This window comes from Vulpes vulpes, chromosome X (assembly GCF_048418805.1).
Source record: "Vulpes vulpes isolate BD-2025 chromosome X, VulVul3, whole genome shotgun sequence".
Lineage (NCBI taxonomy): Eukaryota > Metazoa > Chordata > Mammalia > Carnivora > Canidae > Vulpes > Vulpes vulpes.
The window spans coordinates 66,763,334-66,768,091 of NC_132796.1; positions in this window are offsets into that span (position 1 = coordinate 66,763,334).

Consider the following 4,758-nt stretch of genomic DNA (forward strand, 5'->3'; position numbering starts at 1 on the left):
AGCCTGACTGTTTAGAAAAGAGAAATTTAATTAACATCTATCTAGGAGATTCTTCCTGGAGATGAGCTATGGAAAAATATAGCTCTACTGGAAAATTTTCAGTTTTCTCTCCTCAGAACTCTGATTTTCACCTAGCTCAGCTATGCTCACAAGGGTTTTAAGTGGATTAATTAGTGCTTGAGAAGCATCATTATAAATTAAAAATAGCTAAGTACTAATACAATCTTTTAATCTCTATTTACCCTTTTTTATTCATATTACAGTTCTAATTTCATACAAAAGTATGAAATGATGTCATGATGTCACTAGATGGTAGGTAAGCTCCTAAAATAGACAGTTACTAGGACTAAAACTATTATATAACTCAATATGCAAAATAGCTCTGGGAAAGAAATATTAAAATTGACTTGATAGTAGTGATGATCTATTCTTTTAAAAGGATTCTTGCTTATTCAGTGTCATCACAGATAGTTTTCAGAGATTTGGAAATAAGAGCATTTTGTATTTAGTGTAGTATGAAAATAATCAACACAGATTAGCTATAATGCCATAGAAAGATTGTACAAAACTCAGACTTTGAATTAAGAGTTTAGCAATAGGTCAGATTAATTTTCAGGAAAATCTTGGTATTTTAACTCTCTTCCTCTGTCCTTAAACTTTGCATTATGTTTTTACAAATAAAGCTTAACAGGTTGTGATGAGATATTTCTCTTCCAAGACTGATTTAAAAGTATTCATTTGGATTTATAACCAAGTGTCTGTGCGGGGAATAAGTCAAAGTATTAAACCCACAGGGAATGCAAAAATACCATTTAATTGTAATGATATCTTATCCTCTTTCATCTTTTCCAAGTATCTTGGGGAAAAAAAGTAAAAGCTAATAATATGAGCTGAAGCTACAAAGTTTTAGAACAGGAAGGCTACTGAAAGGTGGTTGAAAGAATATGTGGGTGTATCATTGTTTCTAACTTTGAACAAGTTTAAACTTTGGTAGTTGCTCTAAAATTAGTATCTAGACACTATAATACAGGAAGATTTGTTAGTTTGATGCATCTACCTGAGCAGAATGAGAATCTACTATTCTTCATAATATAAATAACAATCACTTGATGGTCATCTGGGCTAGCTGTATGCATTACAGTGTTAGGGAACCAAAAGTTTAACCTACCCTGTAGTACTATTTTATTAATTTTGAAAACCTCTCTTTAGGAAATAATGCTTTGTTTTTTTCCATACAGAAATTCGATAGATAGTTTTTGAAAAATTAAGAGAAGAAAATTGGTACATTGTATCATAAAGATGTATACATTAAATTCCAATGTAGGCTTCTAAACTATTCCTACCTGAAAAAAATGAGTTGAACATTTGTGCTATAAAGTGTCTTGTGAATACATGTTTTAAATGATAAATATATCAGATGCATTTAGCCAGTTGAAGCAATTATAAATGCCTACATAAGCAGAGGTGGAATACTGGACAACTATTTTTAATGGAAAAAAGTGAGAAAAGAATCATTTATGATATGCAATAGACAAACAAAATGGCTAAGTTCTAGGGAAAAAAGTGTTTGCATGTATAAAAATAATACTTTCTCACATTCTTTTTTTTTAATTTTTTTTTTTAATTTATGATAGTCACAGAGAGAGAGAGGCAGAGACACAGGCGGAGGGAGAAGCAGGCTCCATGCACCGGGAGCCCGACGTGAGATTCGATCCCGGGTCTCCAGGATCGCGCCCTGGGCCAAAGGCAGGCGCCAAACCGCTGCGCCACCCAGTGGTTTAGCGCCTGCCTTTGGCCCAGGGTGCGATCCTGGAGACCCGGGATCGAATCCCACGTCCGGCTCCCGGTGCATGGATCCTGCTTCTCCCTCTGCCTATGTCTCTGCCTCTCTCTCTCTCTCACTGTGTGCCTATCATAAAAAATAAAATAAAATAAAATAAAATAAAATAAAATAAAATAAAATAAAATAAAAAAAAATATAAAATAAAAAGTCCTCCCGTACCTATGCTACGGGATTCTTAAAAAAAATAATAAAATAAAATAAAAAATAAATTCAGTAACTAAAGGGTGAGCATACACTATTTTAACAATATACATATAAAGTATCCAAGAGGTGGAAAGCTAATAGAAAGTATGACCAAATTTCAGCATATATAAGAGGTGAATTGGAAGTCCTATATATGACTGGTGGGATTGTAGTTTCATCAATTTATTAAGAACAAGAAGAAAGATAAATATTAGAGCTAGTCAGGATGAGTGGAGAATTATCAAACACTCCTGGGGAACTAAGTAAAAGTTACCATTGGGCAACAGATGAACAGTGACAGATATAATTTAATAGCTCTGTGTACAAGTTAACTTACATTGGAAAAAATTAAACTGCTTTCATAGTATGAAAGATTCTGAATTAGTACATCTTGAGGAGGAAAATACCTTAAATGTCCAACACAGACAGTTCAGTGAGATTGTCTGCTCAGCATTGAAGTGTGGTCAAATGCTGAATAAAATATTAAAAGTGTTTCAAAACAAGTGAAGTATTATTCAAAAGATATAATGATACACCACATGTATATACCTAAATTTTATGATTACAATATACACATAAAATAATACATACATACATACCCACATACATATAATACTTACTTGGCCTTGTTTAGAGCATACAAATATCTTACAGCATTTTTTTGTTATTATGAAATACAGCTAAAGATGTACTTTGTATTTTATTGTCATAAAATAAGATAGGAAAAGAAAATACATAGAACCACAGATGATTATTTTAAAAGTAGGTAAGGAAGAGAGGGAGCTAAGATGGCAGAGTAGTAGGAGGACCCTATGCTTGATTCATCCCTCCAACAAAGCTAGATAATTATCAAATCATTTTCAATAGCCAAGTAACTGATCTGAGGACTGCCAGAACAAACTGTACAAGTAGAGAGAGAAGAGGCTACATCATGAAATGTAGGAGGTGCAGACATATGGTTTGGAGGGGAACCAGATCATGGGTTTTACAGAGGGGGTAGAGCCCTGGCTGCAGAGAGAGGCAAGAGAAAGGAACAAAGGGGACGGCACAAGGAGAACACTTCCTCAAAGCCATTAACTAAGAAAATGAGTTTTTACAACCAGTAGGGCCGGGCCCAAAGACTAGAGTTATAGAGGTGTGTGGCTTGGCCAGTGTGGAGCCCAGAGGGCTTTCCACTGTTCTTGTGGAAAAGGAGGGCAGATAGCTAAGGAGTAGAAAGCATGATCTGAAGATCTCCTGGGATGCATTGGAGAGACAGTTCCCCCTTCTTGGGGCACATTTGTGAGAGGTATCATTCCTCTCCAGGGGAAAGAAGGGCCACCAGGCACCATTTTCCTACTCCACTCCTTAGCATAAACTAACATCAGTAAGTAGCACAGTGCCTACACTGGCAGCCTAAACTGCTTACACCAAACCCTACCTCTCTGTGCTCTGCTGGTGCTGCTTTTCTCCAGGAAGTGTGCCTGAGAACCACAGCAGTGGGCTCCTCCCACAGAAGGCCAGCAAACACCACCCCTCCCCCCACCACATACACCATGTCTACTGACCATAGAGTTCTGCAAAGCTTCAGCTTTACTGGAAATAGCTTAAGGTCTCTATTAACAAGCTAACCAGAGCACATCTAGTTAAGACTCACAACACCCTGGTCAAGGTACAAACGTTCCCCGGTGCAGGCGAGAAACTCCATAGAGGACCAACCTGAGAGAAAGAGCAGCCAAAAGATAGCAGTAAAGTGCACACAGCACACATCAGATATACTTTCTGAAGTGCCAGGCCCTGGACAGTAGATGACCTCTTCTTCAGAAAGCCATTACACCCAGGAGCAGGAAACATAACAGGCTTATACGGAGACAGTGTGCCAAAATGCCAAAATGGAAGAATTCATCCAAAAGAAAGAACAAGAAAAGTTCAGGGCCAGGTATCTAATTGAAAAAGATGTAAGTAATATGCCTGATCCAGAATTAAAAGAAGCAATCATAAAGATACTAGCTGGGCTTAAGAAAAGCAGAGAAGACACCAAGGAGTCCCTTACTACAGAGATAAAAGGCCTAAAAACTAGTCAGGCTGAAAAGAAAAATGCAATAACTGGGATTCTAAACTAACTGGATGTAATGACCACAAAGAAAGAAGAAGCAGAGAAATGAATAAGTAAGATAGAAGATAAAATTATAGAAAATAATGAAGCTGAAAAGAAAAGGGAAAGAAAAATATTAGATCACAATGAATTCTACCAAACATTTAAAGAAGAGTTACTACCTATTCTCAGACTATTCCAAAAAATAGTAATGAATGGAAAACTTCCAAACTCATTCTAGGAGGCCAGCATTACCTTGATTGCAAAACCAAAGACCCCATTAAAAAAGAGAATTATAGGCCAACATCCATGATGAACATGGATATAAAAATTCTCAACAAAATACTAGCAAATTGAATGGAACAATACATTAAGAGAATCATTCACCATGATCAAGTGAGATTTATTGCTGGGTTGCAAGGGTGGTTCAATATCTGCATATCAATCAACATAAAACATAATATAAATAAAAGAAAGGATAAGAACCATTTGATCCTTTCAATTGCTGCAGAAAAAAATATTTGATACAGTACAGCATCCATTCTTGAGAAAAACCCTCAACAAAGTAGGGATAGAGGGAGAGGGAATATACCTCAACATCGTAAAGGCTATATGTGAAAGACCAAATGTGAATGACTGAAAGTCCTAGCCTCAGCAA